We start from the raw sequence: 23,062 nt of genomic DNA on the forward strand, positions 1-23,062 counted from the left end.
CTAATGGTCAACAAAAGAAAGCCGAGTAGCCATACTTATATCAGACAATTTAGACTTTAAAATAAAGACTGTATCAAGGGTATCATATCATAACCAAGGGGTCTATCCACCAAGAAGACCTAACAATTGTAAACATTTATGTGCCAAATTTGATAGCACCTAAATATATAAATCAATTAATCACAAACATAAAGAAACTCATTGATAGTAATACAATAATAGTATGAGACTTCAACACCCCACTCACAACAATCTAACAGATTGTTGGACAGATCATCTAACCAAAAAATCAACAAGGAAACAATGGCTTTGAATGACACACTGAACCAGATAGACTTAAACACATATATTCAGAACATTTCATTCTAAAGGAGCAGAATAGACATTCTTCTCCAGTGCACATGGAATGTTCTCCAGAATAGACCATATACTGGAACACAAATCAGCCCTAAGTAAGTACAAAAAGATCAAGATCATACCGCGCATATTTTGAGACAACAATGCTATGAAACTCAAAATCAACCACAAGAAAAGATTTGGAAAGGTAATAAATACTTTGAGACTGAAGAACATCCTACTAAGGAATGAATGGGCTAGCCAAGCAGTTAAAGAGGAAATTAAAAAGTATACCGAAGTCAATGAAAATGATAATACCACAACCCAAAACCTCTGGGACGCAGCAAAGGTAGTCATAACAGGAAAGTATATAGCAATCCAGGCCTTCCTGATGAAGGAAGAAAGATTTCACATATACAACCTAACCTTACCCCTTAAGGAGCTGGACCTTAAGACCAGCAACTTAAACCCCAAACCAGCAGAAGACAGGAAATAATAAAGATTAGAGCAGAAATTAATGCTATCAAATCCAAGAAAACAGAACAGATCAATGAAACCAGAAGCTGGTTCCTTGAAAGAATTAACAAAATTGATAAACCACTAGCCAGTTTCATCAAAAAGAAAAAGGAAGCAATCCTAAAATTCATAGGTAACCACAAAAGGCCCCGAATAGCCAAAGTAATTTTGAAGAAGAAGACCAAAGCAGGAGGCATCACAATCCCAGACTTTAGCCTCTACTACAAAGCTGTCATCATCAAGACAGCATGGGACTGGCACAAAAACAGACACATACACCAATGGAATAGAAAAGAAACCCCAGAACTAGACCCACAGAAGTATGGCCAACTGATCTTTGACAAAGCAGGAAAGAATATCCAATGGAAAAAAGTCTCTTTAACAAATGGTGCTGGGAGAACTGGACAGCAACATGCAGAAGGTTGAAACTAGACCACTTTCTTATGCCATTCACAAAACTAAACTCAAAATGGATAAAGGACCTGAATGTGAGACAGGAAACCATCAAAACCCTAGAGGAGAAAGCAGGAAAAGACCTCTCTGACCTCAGCCGCAGCAAATTGTTACTGAACACATACCCAAAGGCAAGGGAATTAAAAGCAAAAATAAACTATTGGGACCTCATGAAGATAAAAAAAACTTCTGCACAGCAAAGGAAACAATCAACAAAACTAAAAGGCAAGTGACGGAATGGGAAAAAATATTTGCAAATGACATATCGGACAAAGGGCTGGTATCCAAAATCTATAAAGAGCTCACCAAACTCCACACCCAAAAAACAAATAATCCAGTGAAGAAATGGGCAGAAAACGTGAATAGACACTTCTCTAAAGAAGACATCCAGATGGCCAACAGGCACATGAAAAGATGCTCAACGTCGCTCCTCATCAGGGAAATACAAATCAAAACCACACTCAGGTATCACGTCATGCCAGTCAGAGTGGCTAAAATGAACAAATCAGGAGACAATAGACGCCGGAGAGGATATGGAGAAACTGGAACCCTCTTGCACTGCTGGTGGGAAGGCAAACTGGTGCAGCCACTCTGGAAAACAGTGTGGAGGTTCCTCAAAAAATTAAAAATAGACCTCCCCTATGACCCAGCAGTAGCACTGCTAGGAATTTACCCAGGGGATACAGGAGTACTGATGCACAGGGGCACTTGTACCCCAATGTTTATAACAGCACTTTCAACAATAGCCAAATTGTGGCAAGGGCCTAAATGTCCATCAACTGATGAATGGATAAAGAAATTGTGGTTTATATACACAATGGAGTGCTATGTGGCAATGAGAAAGAATGAAATATGGCCTTTTGTAGCAACGTGGATGGAACTGGAGAGTGTGATGCTAAGTGAAATAAGCCATACAGAGAAATACAGATACCATATGTTTTCACTCTTATGTGGATCCTGAGAAACTTAACAGAAACCCATGGGGGAGGGGAAGGAAAAAAAAGAGGTTAGAGTGGGAGAGAGCCAATGCATAAGAGACTCTTAAAAACTGAGAACTGAGGGTTGATGGGGGGTGGGAGGGAGGGGAAGGTAGGTGATGGGTACTGAAGAGGGCATCTTTTGGGATGAGCACTGGGTGTTGTGTGGAAAGCAATTTGACAATAAATTTCATATATTAAAAACAAAACAAAACAAAAAAAACAGAACTGAGGGTTGATGGTGGGTGGGAGGGAGGGTAGGGTAGGTGATGGGCATTGAAGAGGGCATCTTTTAGGATGAGCACTGGGTGTTGTATGGAAACCAGTTTGACAATAAATTTCATATATTAAAAAAAAAAAGAAAAAGAAAAAGAAAAAGACCCAAATAAATAAAGTCAAGAATGAAAGAGGAGAGATCACAACGAATACAACAGAAATAAAAACAGTAATAAAAGAACATTATGAGCAATTATATGCCAATAAAATGGGTAATCTGGAAGAAATGGACAAATTCCTAGAAACATATACACTACCAAAACTTAAACAGAAAGAAATAGAACATTTGAACAGACCCATAACCAGTAAGGAAATCGAGTTAGTAATCAAAAATCTGCCAAAAAACAAGAGTCCAGGGCCAGATGGCTTTCCAGGGGCATTCTACCAAACATGTAAGGAAGAGTTAACACCTATTCTCTTGAAACTGTTCCAAAAACTAGAAATGGAAGGAAAACTTCCAAACTCTTTATATGAAGCCAGCGTTACTTTGATTCCAAAACCAGAGACACCATGAAAAAGAACTATAGACCAATTTCCCTGATGAACACGGATGCAAAAATCCTCAACAAGATTATGAGCCAACCAGATCCAACAATACATTAAAAAAATTATTCACCACGACCAAGTGGGATTTATACCTGGGATGGTGGGCTGGTTCAATATCCGCAAATTAACGTGATTCATCACATCGATAAAAGAAAGGATAAGAACCATATGATCCTCTCAATAGATGAAGAGAAGACATTTGACAAAATACAGCATCCATTCTTGATAAAAACCCTCAAGAAAGTAGGGATAGAAGGATCATACCTCGAGATCATAAAAGCCATATATGAATGACCCAACGCTAACATCATACTCGGGGAAAAACTGAGAGCTTTCCCCCCTAAGGTCAGGAACAAGACAGGGATGTCCACTCTTGCCACTGTTATTCAACATAGTATTGGAGGTCTTAGTCTCAGCAATCAGACAACACAAAGAAATAAAAGGCATCCAGATCAGCCAGGAGGAGGTCAAATTTTCACTCTTCACAGACGACATGATACTCTATATGAAAAACCCAAAATATTCTGCAAAAAAACTGCCAGAACTGACTCATGAATTCAGCAAAGTGGCAGGATATAAAATCAATCAATGCACAGAAATCAGCTGCATTCTTATAACAATGAAGCGACACAAAGAGAAATCAAGGAATCGATCCCATTTACAGTTGCAAAAAAAACCCATAAAATACCTAGGAATAAATCTAACCAAAGAGGTGAAAAATCTATACACTGAAAACTATAGAAAGCTTATGAAAGAAATTGAAGAAGACACAGAAAAATGGAAAAAGATTCCATGCTCCTGGATAGGAAGAACAAATATTGTTAAAATGTCGATACTACCCAAAGCAATATACATATTGAATGCATCCCTATCAAAGTAACACCTGCATTCTTCACAGAGGTAGAACAAATAATCCTAAAATTTGTATGGAACCAGAAAAGACTCCGAATAGCCAAAGCAATCTTGATAAAGAAAACCAAAGCAGAAGGCATCACAATCCCAGACTTCAAGCTATACTACAAAATTGTAACTATGAGGACAGTATGGTACTAGCACAAGAATAGACACTCAGATCAATGGAACAGAATAGAGAACCCAGAAATGGACCCACAGACATGTGGCCAACTAATCTTTGACAAAGTAGAAAAAAATATCCAATGAAATAAAGACAGTCTCTTCAGCATGTGGTGCTGTGAAAACTAGACAGTGACATGCAGAAGAATGAACCTGGACCACTTTCTTACACCATACACAAAAATAAACTCAAAATGGATGAAAGACCTCAATGTAAGACAGGAAGCCATCAAAATCCTCTTTGATCTTGGCCATAGCATCTTCCTACTCAACATGTCTCTGGAGGCAAGGGAAACATAAGCAAAAATGAACTATTGGGACCTCATCAAAATAAAAAGCTTCTGCACAATGAAGGAAACAAATAGCAAAACTAAAAGGTAACCAACAGAATTGGAGAATATATTTGCAAATGACATATCAGATAAAGGGTTAGTATCCCAAAATCTACAACTTATCAAATTCAACATCCCCCCCAAAAAATCATCCAGTAAAGAAATGGGTGAAAGATATGGATAGACACTTCTCCGAGGAAGACATCCAGATGGCCAACCGACACATGAGAAAATGCTCAACATCACTCATCATCAGGACAATACAAATCAAAACCACAATGAGATACTACCTTATATCTGTCAGAATGGCTAACATTAATAACTCAGGCAACAACAGATGTTGGTGAGGATGTGGAGAAAGAGGACCTCTTTTGCACTGTTGGTGGCAATGCAAGCTGGTGCAGCCACTCTGGAAAACAGTATGGAGGTTCCTCAAGAAACAAAAATAGAACTACCCTACAACCCAGCAATTGCACTACTAGGCATTTATCCATAGGATACAGGTGTGCTGTTTCAAAGGGACACACGCACCCCCATGTTTATAGCAGCCCTATCAACAATAGCCAAAGTATTGAAAGAGCCCAAATGTCCATCGACAGATGAATAGATAAAGAAAATGTGGCATACATATATACAATGGAGCATTACTCAGCAATCAAAAAGAATGAAATTTTGCTATTTGCAACTATGTGGATGAAACTGGAGGGTATTATGCTAAATGAAAGTATCAGTCAGAGAAAGACAAAAATCATATGACTTCGTTCATATGAAGACTTTAAGAGACAGAACAGATGAACATAAGGGAAGGGAAACAAAAATAATATAAAAATAGGGAGGGGGACAAAACAGAAGAGACTCATGAATATGGAGAACAAACGGAGGGTTGCTGGAGGGGTTGTGGGAGGGGGGATGGGCTAATTGGGTAAGGGGCATTAAGGAATCTACTCCTGAAATCACTGTTTCACTATATGCTAACTAATTTGCATGTAAATTTAAAAAAATAAAAAATTTTTTAAAAATAAAAATTAAATTAAATAAATATATATACAATTGATACTCATGATGGATGTTGGCTTATTGGATTTTTTTCTTTTAATATTTTGTCTTGTTTTTGGAAACAGATCTTACTGAATTAATGGGGAAAAATTCACATCTCTATAATTTCTGGGAAAAAATGTGTATAATTGGCATTATTTTTTTTTTAATGTTTGGTAGAATTACCAGTTAAGTCTGGTCCTGGAATTTACGTTGCAGAGAAGTATTTAGGTATATATTCAATTTGCTAGTGCAAGCCTATCATTCCCTGCATTTGAGTGGTCAAGGTATCAGTGCCTCAGGGCATCTCAAAGTGAAATTGAGAATAATGCCTTTCTACCCACTTGCTATCACTCTGGACAACACAGCGTGTTTTTAAGTCTCATAGATTCCAACAAGAAATCACTGCTCCAGCTTCTGCCACAATCCCTTTCTCCACAGAGCTCACAATGAGTCTTGGGGATGGTCCCACCCAGGAGTTGCCACACACCCTCGAATGTCCTGTAAGTTTGAACATAAGCAATGCCACATTTATTTCCCTTAATCACAGAATATTCTCCTCAAGCCTCACCACTCCCCAAAGCTACTAAGAAATTTGGCTCAGCCCTTTCCATGCTCCCTCTGCTTCCCCTAGGTTGTTTTTGAATTAGCAGGCTTCCATACTTCAGGAGAAAGAAGGAAAAGCCCTGGGTTTCAGTCCAGAGCATCGTAATTCATTGTGTCTTGTTCAGATCCAATCAAGAACCTATCTCCCTGCTTCCCTGTAATAGCTCTTTCCTTGCTAAGCCAATCTCTGCTTTGGGACATTTTCTGTGTTTTCCAAACCAAGAGGGTTTTTTACCCAAATCTCTGAAGGCGCCCTTAGAGGTGAGTAGGACTTGGGTCAACCACTCACACAGGCTGCCACTTTTTGGTCCTCTGCGTCTTAAGGAGCTTTGTGACCACTACACCCTCCTTGGAAACAGCTCTTTCCTGCCTCAGATCTTACAAGTTCACTAAGTTGAACTGAGCACAGACCACAAGTCCCAGAATCAGTCAGTTAAATACAGAACCATCTGTTTCATCCACAACGTAGGTTATACCATGTGAGAGAATAATTAGAAGTGAATTCACTTTAGAATTCACTATTTGTGACTTCAGTTAGTAAATCAAAAGACCTGACCAATTGGATCCACATTCCTGCATGTTAAGAGTAATAACTGAGAAGCACTTCAGACTGGGGCACACACCCACCACTTTTCTTCAGTCCTCACTGCTCCATACTGGTCTTTTTTTCTTTTTTTAATGTTTCTTCATTCTTGAGAGAGACAGAGACAGAATGTGAGCAGGAGTGGGGTGGAGAGAGAGAGACAGACACAGAATCTGAAGCAGCTCCAGGCTCTGAGCTGCCAGCACAGAGCCCAATGTGGGGCTTGAACTCACAAGCCAGGAGATCATGACCTGAGCCAAGGTTGGATGCTCAACTGACTGAGCCACCCAGGAGCCCCAGCTCCATAGTGTTTTACATTCAGCTCTTTTCATTCCTTTACGTTGCCTTGTTGGCCACTGTAGTCCTTAGATTCCTGGGCCTACACCTTACAAACAGATAGCATGACAAAGTTATCTTTTATAGTCTGGTTATAGCTGGCAATTTTCAGTCCTGAAACAAAAGACTCAATGTGTCTCCAGGACAAGACCACTCAGAAATCCAGACCATGAGACCTAGACAGTTATGTCCCATGGTCTGGATGAGGAAGTGGTAAATCACATTCCCCTTCTTTGGATGCTGATTCCAAAGCACTATATCTCATATACCAACTTACTAAATCTGACTCTGTCTCCTATACTCCTATAAAATACATTATTATGCCTCGTTTAGTATCAGTATACCCTCCTGACAAGTATCAGTCCCTCCATGTGAACCAACACATGCCTCTCCCACCATTCCTCAACTGGTACCTATATCAACTTGATCCCAGCAGTTGCTGCTTGACTTCAACCGTAATGAAGTCTGTGTCTGAGATGTTGTAGCATTAGGTGAGATCATACATGTTATGGGGTCTTTGGGTTCAGTCTTTGCTTTGCTTGAACTCTCCATTGCTTACCCCGTTTCAATTGCTATATCCCATCTGTTCATATTTTTCAGAGTATAATAAATTGTCTGAAAAACCAGATGGATAATTAAAGCTAAAGAAAAAAAAAATAGGGGCTATTAAGCATCCCCTGGACACATGTCCAAACTTTGTCCTTGGAAAATTGGAGGAGGAAAGGGTATTCTTTTGCAGGCTGTGAGTCATTCTCCTAGAAATTTGAAAAGTAAATTCAAGTCACAAGCCTAAGTTTTGAGGGCATCACCCTAGCAGCGTTCACAAAGGCTTGCAATGCACTTTAATCTTTGCTGACTGACATCAACAAAGACACAACCCACCTCTTCAGATTGTATAATAAGGAGAACACAAGTGCAAGTTGTTAAAGGAAGAGCCCGTGACTTGATGCTATGCAAGAAATTAATCATTGGAAAAGAAAAGTAAAACGGTGAGCCTGTATCTCACTTCCTTTAAACTATCTCCAAAAGACAGCAGAGAAATACAGAGTATTTCAAGTTACTAGAAATAAAATGATGTTAAAACAGTTATCAGTTTATTACATCATTTTACAAGACATTCAACACTGATGCTCAGCTTCTCAACAGACTCCAAAAGTAAACACTGGGTCAGGTCAAAATCGAAGGGGTTAAGTCAAGAGGCCATATAAGAAATTACTTTGCAGGATTTAAGGGCTGGCGCACTGACAACATAAAACCAACATCCGTAGATCTTTGAAGCCATCCCTTCACAAAGATTCCAGAAATACACATTATTGTAATCATATTAAATTCCAAATATGTTTCATTCATTATTTAAACAAATGTTTATTAAAGTGATACAGCTATGGACAAAATACACATGGCGCTTGCAATCACAAATCACAGTTCCAGGAAATTATGATATGTGCCATATAATAGGGCAGATGGGGGGCAGGTACTGTGAGAGCATCTAGGAGACGTATTCGACATATCTGAAGAGGGAGCAAAGTCCAGGGAGATTTTCCAGGAAGAAACTGTCTTAAACTCAGTCTTAAGTTTATACATTCATTTAAGTATGTTCACTGAGAAGCGACTACTGTATGTAAAAAGCCAAGTTCACAGAGAACAGAGTGGTGGTTGCCAGAGGCAGAGGTCAGGGAGAAGGGTTGAATGAATGAAGGAAACCAAAATGTACAAACTTCCAATTATAAAATAAGTAAGTCCTGGGATATAATATACAACATGGTGACTATACTAAATACTGTATTGCATATTTGAAAATTACTAAGAAAGTAGATTTTTAAATTCATTGCAAGAGAAACAGTTTGTAACGATGTACGGTGATGGCCATTAATTACATTTATTGTGGTGATCATTTCACAATATACAAGTATCTAAGCACTATGTTGTATACCTTAAATGTTGTTTGTCAATTATACCTCAATTAAAAAAATATTTAATTTATACAAATAACTTACAAATAATATTATATAATATACAATATGATATAATATATAACATATATTATAATAAAAATAATTTATACAAAAAATTTATATTTTAATTTATACAAATATCTAAGCACTATGTTGTTTACCTTAAATGTGTTGTTTGTCAATTATACCTCAATTAAAATTTTTTAAATTTATACAAATAATTTACAAATAATTTATATTATATATTATAATATATAATATATAACATATAATAAAAATAAAAATAATTTATACAAATAATTTATATTTTAATTTACACAAATATCTAAGCACTATGTTGTATACCTTAAATATGTTGTTTGTGAATTATACCTCAATTAAAACTTTTTAATTTATACTAATAATTTACAAATAATTTATATTATATGTAATATATAATATATAACATATAATAACAATAAAAATAATTTATACAAATAATTTATACTTTAATTTACACAAATATCTAAGCACTATGTTGTATACTTTAAATATAATGTTGTTGGTCAATTATACCTCAATTAAAAATTTTTAAATTTATACAAATAATTTACAAATAATTTATATTATATATTATAATATATAATATAATATATAACATATATAACAATAAAAATAATTTATACAAATAATTTATATTTTAATTTATACAAATATCTAAGCACTATGTTGTATACCTTAAATATAATGTTGGTCAATTATACCTCAATTAAAATTTTTTTAAAGATGAAAGATGAGATATTTGTTGGCGGTAACGACAGGAAGATGGCAGCCTAGGAGGATGCTGGGCTCACCGCGTCCTGATCGCTTTGCTTCCACCCACGTCTGCCTAAATAACCCAGAAAACCACTAGAAGACTAGCAGAACACGCTCTCTGTAGCAAAGCATAGACAAGAGGCCCACGGAGAGGGTAGGAAGCGGGGAGAGGTGGTGCGTGCTACACAGACTGGCCAGAGGGAGCTGGGGCAGTGGAGGGGTAGCCCGCCCAGCAAGGCAGAGCCCCTTGCAAAAGCGAAAGGACCAGACTCTGAGTTCTGACAGCCAGCGGGACTTAATATCTGAAATGTTAAAAGTCAACAGCTCTGCTCTCAGAGAGCAGGGAGGGTGAGAGGATGCTGGGAGGGAGGTTGTTGAGCCCAGGAAGACAGAGCTCAGGAGGGGAACAAAGGTGCTGGCAGGCACCATTTCCCTCTCCCATCCCCGAGCCTAAATTCCAAAGGGAACCAGTTCCCATACTTGCTTGCACTGCTCAAAGGCTGTGCTTCAGTGGCTCCATCCCTTTAACAGGTAGGCCTCCCTTCTGGTGCTGCAGGGACCCTCCCACAGGGGACCACCAACAGCAAACCTAGCTAAGGCCTGCCTCTCCTGCCCCTGTGCACCTTGAGGATCCACCCTGGCTAATACGCCAGATCCCATTGAAGCAGCACCACAAGCCTGGCAGTGTGCAAGTAGCCCAGACAGGGGCCACGCCACTCCACAGTGAGTCCTGCCCCTGGCAGAGGGGAAGATAAGGTACACACCAGTCTGACTGCGGCCCCAGTGGTGGGCTGGGGGCAGATATCCAGTCTGACTGCGGCCCCATCCACCAACACAAGTTTCTCTGGACAGCACAGGGGAAGAGCCCTGCAGTTCTGCACCACTCCAGGGACTATCCAAAATGACAAAATGGAAGAATTCTCCTCAAAAGAAACTCCAGGAAGTAGTGAAAGCTAACAAATTGATCAAAAATTATTTAAGCAATATAACGGAACAAGAATTTAGAATAATAGTCATAGAATTAACTGCTGGGCTTGAAAAAAGCACAGAGGACAGCAGACAATCTATTGTTATAGAGATCAAGGGACTAAGAAATAGTCATGAGGAGCTAAAAAAAATGCTATAAATGAGGTGCAAAATAAAGTAGAGGCAGCCATAGCATGGATTGAAAAGGCAAAGGAGAAAATAGGTGAATTACAAGGTAAAATTATGGAAAAAGAGGAAGCTGAGAAAAAGAGAGATAAAAAAAATCCAGGAGTATGAGGGGAGAATTCGAGAACTCAGTGATGCAATCAAACGAAACAGTATCTGTATCACAGGAATTCCAGAAGAGGAAGAGAGAAAGGGAGGGGTTGAAGGTGTACTTGAACAAATCATAGCTGAGAACTTCCCTAATGTGGGGAAGTAAAAAGGCACTGAAATCCAAGAGGCACAGAGAACTCCCTTCAGATGTAACTTGAATCAATCTTCAGCATGACATATCATAGTGAAATGGAAAAATACAAGGATAAAGAGAAAATTCTGAAAGCAGCTAGGGATAAACATGCTCTAACTTACAAAGGGAGACCCATAAGACTAGTGGCAGACCTATCTACTGAAACTTGGCAGGCCAGAAAGGAATGGCAGGAAATCTTCAATGTCATGAACAGAAAAAATATGCAGCCAAGAATCCTTTATCCAGCAAGTCTGGCATTCAGAATAGAAGGAGAGATAAAGGTCTTCCCAAACAAAAAATGAAGGAATTCATCACCACGAAACCAGCCCTACAAGAGATCCTAAGGGGGACTCTGCGAGTGAAATGTTGCAAGGACCACAAAATACCAGAGACATCACTACAAACACGAAACCTACAGACATCACAATGACTCTAAACCCGTATCTTTCAATAATAACACTGAATGCAAATGGACTAAATGCTCCAACCAAAAGACATAGGGTATCAGAATAGATAAAGAAACAAGACTCATCTATTTTCTGTCTACAAGAGACTCATTTTAGACCTGAGGACACCTTCAGATTGAAAGTGAGGGGATGGAGAACTATCTATCATGCTACTGGAACTCCAAAGAAAGCTGGAGTAGCCATACCTCTATCTGACAAACTAGAGGTTAAATTAAAGGCTGTAACAAGAGATGAAGAAGGGCATTATATAATAATTACAGGGTCTCGAAAAACAAACAATCCGGTGAAGAAATGGGCAGAAAACATGAAAAGACACTTCTCTAAAGAAGACATCCAGATGGCCAACAGGCACATGAAAAGATGTTCAATGTCACTCCTTATCAGGGAAATACAAATCAAAACCACACTCAGATATCACCTCACGCCAGTCAGAGTGGCCAAAATGAACAAATCAGGAGACTATAGATGCTGGAGAGGATGGGGAGAAACTGGAACCCTCTTGCACTGTTGGTGGGAATGCAAATTGGTGCAGCCGCTCTGGAAAGCAGTGTGGAGGTTCCTCAGAAAATTAAAAATAGACCTACCCTATGACCCAGCAATAGCACTGCTAGGAATTTATCCAAGGGATACAGGAGTACTGATGCATAGGGGCACTTGTACCCCAATGTTTATAGCAGCACTCTCAACAATAGCCAAATTATGGAAAGAGCCTAAATGTCCATCAACTGATGAATGGATAAAGAAATTGTGGTTTATATACACAATGGAATACTACGTGGCAATGAGAAAGAATGAAATATGGCCTTTTGTAGCAACGTGGACGGAACTGGAGAGTGTGATGCTAAGTGAAATAAGCCATACAGAGAAAGACAGATACCATATGGTTTCACTCTTATGTGGATCCTAAGAAACTTAACAGAAACCCATGGGGGAAGGGAGGGAAAAAAAAAAGAGGTTAGAGTGGGAGAGAGCCAAAACATAAGAGACTGTTAAAAACTGAGAACAAACAGGGTTGATGGGGGGTGGAAGGGAGGGGAGGGTGGGTGATGGGTATTGAGGAGGGCACCTTTTGGGATGAGCACTGGGTGTTGTATGGAAACCAATTTGACAATAAATTTCATATATTAAAAAAATAATAATAATAATTACAGGGTCTAACCATCAGGAAGAGCTAACAACTATAAATGTCTATGTGCCGAACACGGGAGCCCCCAAATACATTAAACAATTAATCACAAACATAAGCAACCTTATTTTTTTTTTTCAATGTTTATTTATTTTTGGGACAGAGAGAGACAGAGCATGAACGGGGGAGGGGCAGAGAGAGAGGGAGACACAGAATCGGAAACAGGCTCCAGGCTCCGAGCCATCAGCCCAGAGCCCACGCGGGGCTCGAACTCACGGACCGCGAGATCGTGACCTGGCCGAAGTCGGACGCCTAACCGACTGCGCCACCCAGGCGCCCCCATAAGCAACCTTATTGATAAGAATGTGGAAATTGCAGGGGACTTTAATACTCCACTTACAACAATGGATAGATCATCTAGACACAGGATCAATAAAGAAACAAGGGTTCTGAATGAGACATTGGATCAGATGGACTTGACAGATCTATTTAGAACTCTGCATCCCAAAGCAACAGAATACACTTTATTCTCGAGTGCACATGGAACATTCTCCAAGACAGATCACATACTGGGTCACAAAACAGCCCTTCATAAGTATACAAGAATTGAGATCATACCATGCATACTTTCAGACCACAATGCTATGAAACCTGAAATCAACCACAGGGAAAAGTCTGGAAAACCTCCAAAAGCATGGAGGTTAAAGAACACCCTACTAAAGAATGAATGGGGGTGTTCCTGGGTGGCTAAGATTGTTGGGTATCCGACTTCAGCTCAGGTCATGATATCACACTCAGTGAGTTAAGCCTCATGTCGGGCTCTGTGCTGAGAGCTCAGAGCCTGGAGCCTGCTTCAGATTCTGTCTCTCTCTCTCTCTCTCTCTGCTCCTCTCCTGCTCATACTCTGTCTCTCTCTGTCTCAAAAATAAATAAAAACTTTTAAAAAAATAAAAAAAAAGAATGAATGGGTCAACCAGGCAATTAGAAAAGAAATTAAAACATGTATGGAAACAAATGAAAATACAAACATCCAAATGCTTTCGGATGCAGTGAAGGCAGTCCTGAGAGGAAAATACATTGCAATCCAGGCCCATCTGAAGAAACAAGAAAAATCCCAAATACAAAATCTAACAGCACACCTAAAGGAAATAGAAGCAGAACAACAAAGACATCCCAAACCGAGCAGAAGAAGAGAAATAATAAAGATCAGAAATAAACAATATAGAATCTAAAAAAAACTGTAGAACAGATCAATGAAACCAAGAGTTGGTCTTTTTGAAAAAATAAACTAAATTGATAAACCTCTAGCCAGGCTTCTCAAAAAGAAAAGGGAGATGACCCAAATAGATAAAATCATGAATTAAAATGGAATTATTAAAACCAACCCCTCAGAAATACAAGCAATTATCAGAGAATACTATGAAAAATTATATGCCAACAAACTGGACAACCTGGAAGAAATGGACAAATTCCTAAGCACCCACACACTTCCAAAACTCTCATAGGAAGAAACAGAAAACTTGAACAAACCCATAACCAGTGAAGAAATTCAATCAGTTACCAAAAATCTCCCAACAAATAACAGTCCAGGACCAGATGGTTTTCCTGGGGAATTCTACCGGACATTTAGAGCAGAGATAATACCTATCCTATTCAAGCTATTCCAAAAAATAGAAAGGGAAGGAAAACTTCCAGACTCATTCTATGAAGCCAGCATTACTTTGATTCCTAAACCAGACAGAGACCCATTAAAAAAAGAGAACTACAGGCCAATATCCCTGATGAATATGGATGCAAAAATTCTCAACAAGATACTAGCAAATCAAATTCAACAGCATATAAAAAAGAATTTTTCACCACGATCAAGTGGAATTCATTCCTGGGCTGCAGGGCTGGTTAGATACTTGCAAATCAATCAATGTGATACATCACATTAATAAAAGAAAAGATAAGGACGATATGATCCTGTCAATCGATGCAGAAAAAGCATTTGACAAAATTCAGCATTCTTTCTTTTTTATTAAATTTTTTTTTTCAACGTTTATTTTATTTTTGGGACAGAGAGAAACAGAGCATGAACGGGGGAGGGGCAGAGAGAGAGGGAGACACAGAATCGGAAACAGGCTCCAGGCTCTGAGCCATCAGCCCAGAGCCCGACGCGGGGCTCGAACTCACGGACTGCGAGATCGTGACCTGGCTGAAGTCGGACGCTTAACCGACTGCGCCACCCAGGCGCCCCCAGCATTCTTTCTTAATAAAAACCCTCAAGAAAGTCGGGATAGAAGGAACATAATTAAACATCATAAAAGCCATTTATGAAAAGCCCACAGCTAATATCATCCTCAATGGGGAAAAACTGCCAGCTTTCCCCCTGAGATCAGGAACACGACAGGGATGCCCACTCTCACCACTGTTGCTTAACATAGTGTTGGAAGTGCTAGCATCAACAATCAGACAACAAAGGAAATCAAAGCCATCAAAATTGGCAAAGATGAAGTTTTCACTTTTTGCAGATGACATGAAATTATACATGGAAAACCTGACAGACTTCACCAAAAGTCTGCTAGAACTGATACATGAATTCAGCAAAGTCGCAGGATACAAAATCAATGTACAGAAATCAGTTGCATTCTTATACACTAATAATGAAGCAACAGAAAGACAAAGAAACTGATCCCATTCACAACTGCACCAAGAATCATAAAATACCTAGGAATAAACCTAACCAAGTAAAAGATCTGTATGCTGATAACTATAGACACAATGTATTTTAAAGTGTTAAATGCATCCTTTAAAAGAAAGTATTCTTAGGGTGGATTTTCTTAAAAAACAAGAGGAACACTCAAACAAAGTGACACCATAAAAGTTTAAATTACATACATGGAAAATGTTAAAGTAGGGAAATACCAAACAAAACAGGTTTAATCATAATTGAAAAATTTTAAGTACTTCTTTGAAATTGAAAAATCAAGTAAAAGCATGACATGTCATTAACAAAATTACAGAATACAAAAATTATCCCCAATACTGAATATACATGCTTTGAAGCAGCAAAATCAGGAATACTGACCATGCGCTAAATTTCAAAGGAAATCTCAACAAATCACATTTTCTTAAGTTAATTTTGAGAGAGAGAGAGAAAAAAAAATGAATTGGGAAGGAGCAGGGAGACAGAAGGAGAGAGAGAACCCAAATATGGGGCTCAAAATACACAAAACCATGAGATCATTCCGTAAGCTGAAAATAGGAGTTGGAGGCTTAACCAACTGAGCCACTCAGGTTCTCCTGCAAATCACAATTGTTATCAAATAGTATTCACTTATCACACTAGAGTTATAAATAAACCTCAAAAAAATTCCCCAAATCTTATAGATGTACAAACAAAATTCTATCTCAGTCATGAATAAAGGACATCAGAAGAGATAATTACAAAAGATTAGGAACAAAATGTCAACTCAGTTGGTACCTATCAAATGCCTTGAGGCATACCTAAAGTGGTACTTACAACCTTAAACACACTAGAAAGGAAGAAAGACTGAAAACAAATAACTTATGTTTTCTATTCAATAGGGAGGAAAAATTGGGGCACCTAGGTGGCTCAGTCCGTTGAGCATCCGAATTCACCTCAGGTCATGATCGCACAGTCCGTGAGTTCAAGCCCCTCGTTGGGCTCTGTGCTGACAGCTCAGAGCCTGGAGCCTGCTTTGGATTCTGTGTCTCCCTCTCTCTCCGCCCCTCCTCCACTCATGCTCTCTCTCCCTCTCTCTCTCTCAAAAGGTAAATACAAATTTTTTTTAAATGAGGAAAAATTAACAGGAATGAAAAGAAAACTTTTACAATCTAACAAGGAGAAAAACCACAGAAATAACTTGAAACAGGAAAGCAATGCAGAAGATCAGAAGAACAAAAAATAGAATCTTTAAAAAATCAAATAAAATAGACAAATTTCTGAGAACTTATAAAGGGAAAAACAACACAAACAATGTTAAAGTGGGGAAAATGAAAACTAACCAAGAAGAAATTTTACAATCCAAAAAATGCTATCAGTTTATGTTAATATGAAAAATTTATCAAATTCCTTGTTCTAGGAAAAGTATTTACTAAAATCAGTTAATAAAGTTTAAAAATCTGAGTAGACCAATAACCATTAAAATAAGTAAACAATATAATTTGTTTAAAAATAGGCAGAGAACCTGAATGACATTTTCCCACAAAAGACATAAGGATGGCCAATGGACACATGAAAAGATGCTCACCATCACTAAGCAAGGACGCACCCCAAAACCACAATGAGCTATCACCTCACACCAGTCAGAATCACTGGTATCAAAAAGACAACAAGTATCAAGTGTTAGAGAGGATATGGAGAAAAAGGAACCCTGGTGCACTGGTGAGGGGGATGCACGCTGGTGGAGCCACTCTGGAGAACAACATTGAGTTGCCCCAAAAAATTAAAATTAGAACTACCATATGATCCATTAATTCCACTGTATGGTCTTTACCCAAATAAAACCAAAACATAAACACACACACACACACACACACACACACACACACACACCACTGGAATATTACTCAGCCATAAAGAAGAATGAGATCTTGCCATGTATGACAACATTGATGGACCTAGAGGGTAGAATGCTGAGTGAAACAAGTCAGACAAGTCAGACAGATAAAACACAAATACCATGATTTCACTTATATGTGGAATCTAAAAACTAAAAGAAAACAAAAAGACTCTCAAATACAGAGAACAAACTGTTGGTTGTCAGAGGGGAGATGGATGGGAGAAGGGTTAAAAGAAAAGAAAGGGGATTAAGAGGTACCAACTTCCAGTTAGGAAATAAGTAAGTCACAGAGATGAAAAGTACAACATAAGGAATACAACCAATAATACTATAATAACATTGTGTTGTAACATACGTTGACTACACATCATGGTGAGTATTGAATAATGTACAGATCTTTTAATCAACGTTGTTCATCTCAAACTAACGTATGTTAATTACACTGGAATTTAAAAAATCAATGTATTATTTAAATACACCATTATTATTTACCACAGAGGCTCCCAGATTTCTCTTGCCTGCCTCAACCCCCTTTACTTGCAGATCAAAACCAAATTCCTGCTCACCTTTTTACCCCTTATGGGGACCTATCAGAATTTCAAATTGGGTGAGGGAGGAGAGACAAGCTATTCATTACATTGACAGAAATGCATCCGTATATGGCTATGATGAAGCTGGAGGAATCTTATTTCTCCCAAAAATATCCTGAGCTCAAATCCAACAACCAGAGTCCTGGTCTATCCACACAGATAACATCACAAAACAGGAGCACACTGAGATTTCAAGAAGAGCAGGGATAAGACATAAGGCAGAGGGGATAGGAGATTTCTGGAAGAGAAGAATTTTTCTGAATTAGCATAGGATACTGGACAAGGCCACTGTAGCAATTAGTTGGGTCTGTTAACGCCACAATACCTGACCTTCCTGCCCTCAATACACCTGTGGCTAAAATAATCACAGCAGGAAAGTTAAAAGAAAAAGTAAATGATATTCAGAGATTCTCTCCCTAAAGAAAAGGTACCAGCCCAAATGATTTACAAAAATTTTTATCGGGGCACCTGGGTGGCTCAGTCAGTTAAGCCTCCGACTTCGGCTCAGGTCATGACTCACAGTTTGTGAGTTCGAGCCCTGCATCGGACTATGTGCTGACAGCTTAGAGCCTAGAGCCCGCTTCGAATTCTGTGTCTCCCTCTCTCTCTGCTCCTCCCACACTCATGCTCTCTCTCTGCTTCAAAAATAAATAAAAACATTTTAAAAAATTGTGTGTGTGTGTGAAACCAGTGTGCCAGGTGGCTCAGTCGGTTAAGCATCTGGCTCATGATTTCAGCTCAGGTCATGATCTCACAGTTTGTGAGATCAATACCCATGGGCTCTGCACTGAGAGCATGGAGTATGCTTGACATTCTCTCTCTCTCTCGCTCTCTGCCTCTCCCCTACTTACACACATACTCTCTCTCTCTCTCTCTCAAAATAATAAACTTATAATTTCTATCAAAGCTACAAGCAACAAATAATCCCTATTTTACACAAAATGTTCCAGCGTTTAGCAAAAGAAAAGTAACCCAACTCATTTCATAATTCTGGAAAAACACTGATACCAAAACTGGGTAACACAAGAAAACCATGGGCCAGTCTCACTCACAGAAGCAAAAATTATGTTTTTTTAAAAAACGAAAATCAGCATTTGCAATAGAAACCAATGTTGTTAACAAGAGTACCTATCCCAACAATTCAAACTGATTCAACAATTTAAGAAATCAATTGATCACATTAACAGATTAAGTGAAAACAATAATCTAAGTTTTTAGAAATATTCAAATTATCTCCACCATCAATGGAACCCTTTCAAGATTAAAAAGTAAAATTTGTGACATGCTAAGAACAAAATGAGTGTTGTTAAATTGGTTTCTACCCAAATATTACAGCAAATATTAGAAATATACCCACAAAAGTCAGAAAGAAGATAAAGATGCCCGTTATCACTGCTACCACTCAACACGGCTTTGGGGGCCTAGCTAATGTGCTAAGACAAGGAAAAGAAGAATGAGGCTTAGGAAGAACAAAATAATAACTGTAGTAACTCTTACTCTTTCGTCTGGCCATTTTTTCTCTCTCCTATGTGTCGGTTTACACAATGGTCCTGTACACAGAGGGGAAGGAGAGACCCAAGAAAGAGGCGAACCACTCCAGATTGGTACGTGGCAGGTTTGTAAGCCAAACGAAAAGAGAGTAACTTCCTCAAGCAGATAAGCAGCCCAATATGCACCAGCTGGGCAGAACACAGGTGAAATCTCTAAGAGACAGTCCATCCACATTCTTGCAAATGGCAGGATTTCCCTTTTTATGGCTGAATAAAATTACATTATATGTATGTGTACCACATTCTCTTCATACATTCACCCATCAATGGACATTTAGGGAATTTCTATTATAAATAATGCTGCAGTGAACATAAGGGTGCATGTATCTTTTGGAATTAGGGGTTTCATTTTCTTCGCGTAAATACCCAGAAGTGGATTGTAGCATCATTGTGAAGACAGTGATGGGAGGTGTTTCTAGACAACATTGACTGTGATGGAATTTGACTCAGAGACTCCTTAGAAGCAGAGGAGGCAATGTGACAGGAGTAGAATGCTCTCGACCTCAAAGTCCTCTTTGGTGAAAAGGATCACTAGGTATATTACGGCAGGTGAATGGGGGTGAGAGTAAGATTATGAGGCAGTGAGTTCAGCCTCATCAAGGAGTCTGTTGAGTTTATACAGGGATTTACTACTTGAATTTCAGCCCTGTGGAATTTCAGACCTAGAAAGACTATCAGTGTCCCAGCTAACATGATACCGTCCCCTTTCCCATTTTACTATCCTTCTAGTTTAATCTCAGGTTGCAAACCTCCAGTGACAGGAGACCAAGTTTCTTCCATGGAAGAATGTCCTCTTTGGGGGTAAATATAAGTATAGTGGAAAAATCTTCTTTGAACTTGTAAACTAGATATTACTTTTTGGTTGATCTGTGGGATTCCACAGTGTCATGCGGACATTTCTGAAAACTTTTATCTCATTGCGCTTCTATCGTTCTATGTGCTTGACTTTCCTAGCAAACTTTAAAATCAAGGAGGAAGTTACAATCTTATTCATCTTTGCACCTCCAGGCACAGGAGAGTGGCTGACATATAGTTGCCACTCAATACATATTTCTTAAATTAACTCAAATTGAATTAACTCACACCTAACAATTTGCATTCTAAATTTAAGAGCCAAAACCAGTCTTTTAACCCCTCTTCCACATGATCCTTCCGTTAGAATCTGGTTTCCAGCATCTGTCACAAAATTGAAACACCATGGAGACTATTCTCAAAAATTCTCGGAAGACAAAGTTATATCACATGAGAACACCAAAGGATAATGACTCATCACACCTTCCAATGCACAAAGAATTATTTAGATCTCTCTGGTAGAGGATAGAAAAGGATGAGCCAGAGCATAACTGCGAAACATTCTTCATCTTATTGCAGAGAGACAGGAGTTAAAATGTTTAAAAGGTTATAATAAGTGTCTCCTTTCCTCTTAAAGGAGTAAAAAAGAGGCTGTGTTTATGTAGGTGAACAAAGTTCAAGACTCATCGAACAATGCAGCTGGGCTGAGCCACGTTGTTTGACAAATCAGCAAAATGACTTTCTGGCATAACTAGGCTAACCAGAGTGAGTGGACAAGTTAATCCACCTGCAGAAGCAGCCAGTGGTGGTTGAACCCTGACCACTCTTCTCCAGGCAAACCAAGTAAGAAGAAAGCCTTTGGGGCACTTGGGTGGCTCAGTCGGTTAAGGGTCTGACTTCAGCTCAGGTCAAGATCTCCTGATTCACACGTTTGAGCCCTGCGTTGGGTTCTGTGCTGACAGCTCAGAGCCTGGAGCCTGCTTCCAATTCTGTGTCTCCCTCTCCCTTTGCCCCTCCCCCACTCACGCTCAGTCTGTCTCTCAAAAATGAATACACATTAAAAAAATGAAAATAAAAAAGGAAGAAAGCCTTCCATTTTTGAGAGCCTTCTGAGACAGGCCTCATCCACGGCTTAATAATATTCATTAGGACCACCAACTCCCTTATGCCTCTGTACACAGGTCAAGGAAAACATGCCCCCAGGAGTAGTTTTATTTTTCACAGAGAATTTCTGCCACTACAAAATTAATGACCCAGTCCCCCAGAGTACATACAGATTCTGTAATTTTATCTTTAAATAATAATGTCTTTAGTGCTGTTTTAGAAACTTCAGATTCAAAAAAATTTAACGTGCCATCAGCCAGTCATGACATGATTTTAATATATTTGAGGAAATAACTACATGCCAGAAGAATAAAGATCAATGGTTATTTTCATTTTATTCTACAAATAGCTGTTTAATCCACTTAACCTGCTTACGGGATCATCCTATGTTCCAAATGTGGATTTCTCATGAGAGTCCAAATTCTATCCAGACTTTAAATCCTCCAATCTTGTGTGATTTCCTGATAAACTCTAGGATGCAGAATTTGAATTTTGACATAATGCCTACCACATCCAGATATTCAGGACACTTTCATGAAACAAATTAGAAGTGTTTTCTTTTTACAAGCTCCAAAGGAACCTAATAATGAAACCACTCAATTTCTACTTCTTTGTTACTCCTCTCTCAGGATATTTTAAAATTCATTTTCTTGTGACTCTGACCTTAATTGGCTTTTTTCCCTGCTCAACCTCTCCTTTAAATGGTAGGCAAATGTAGGCAAATAGGTTCTACTTACATAAATGGGTTAGAAAAACAGCTTTGGCAAAAAGCCGCCACCAGGGGGCAAAAGCACCTGAGGTGAGGTAGCAAGATGCTGTAATGGGATCACCAGTAACTTGTTACATCACCTGCAGGAAATTACTTTCCATCTGATGCCAATACACTATTGTGCTTGAATCACAAACTCCACTTGCCCCCCAGACCCTTTGCTTCTTACACCCACAAGTTAGTGATTACTCTGATTGTTTTCTTCACATTCATGTGTGTAAGATCTTGTTTTCTTCACGTTTACCATGTGGATAATATCTAGTGATCTCAATAAATATGGACATGATAGCTCTGTTGGGGGCTCTTGTCTCCTCCCAGACATTAACCTCTCTCATATTCAATTCTTTTCCCGCTCTCTTGCTGGACAAGAAAGAACTCCAGGCTCATAGTCTGCGACAGGCAAATGGGGAAGACCCCCACCTTGTATTGAATTCATTCTTTCTCCACCAAATGTCAAAATCTATAGTATACTGTGTGCTGAAAATGCCAACATAAAGGAGACGCAAGCACTGACACAAAAACTTGAAGTCCAGGTGGAGACACATACAGAGAAACATAAAATTTGAATTTGCATTGGCAAATACAGCAGGCGAGGGTCTCCATACTCTGCCTTTGGGAAAGCTAGATGGACCAGAGAAAGGAGTGGTGTTCTCTATTTTTCTTCTGTTAGCAACCAATCTAAAGTAAAATTCTATTTCTAGTTCAAACTTGAAGACTAAGTCAACTATTGGACACCGATGATTAGACATCCCACAGGTATATCAAACTCGAACCATCCTTGCATTTACAAAACTGAACTTCTCAATTTTACTTTCTTTTTATTCTCTAGATTGCTCCCACG

Source organism: Leopardus geoffroyi, chromosome D1 (genome assembly GCF_018350155.1).
Source record: "Leopardus geoffroyi isolate Oge1 chromosome D1, O.geoffroyi_Oge1_pat1.0, whole genome shotgun sequence".
Classification (NCBI taxonomy): Eukaryota; Metazoa; Chordata; class Mammalia; order Carnivora; family Felidae; genus Leopardus; species Leopardus geoffroyi.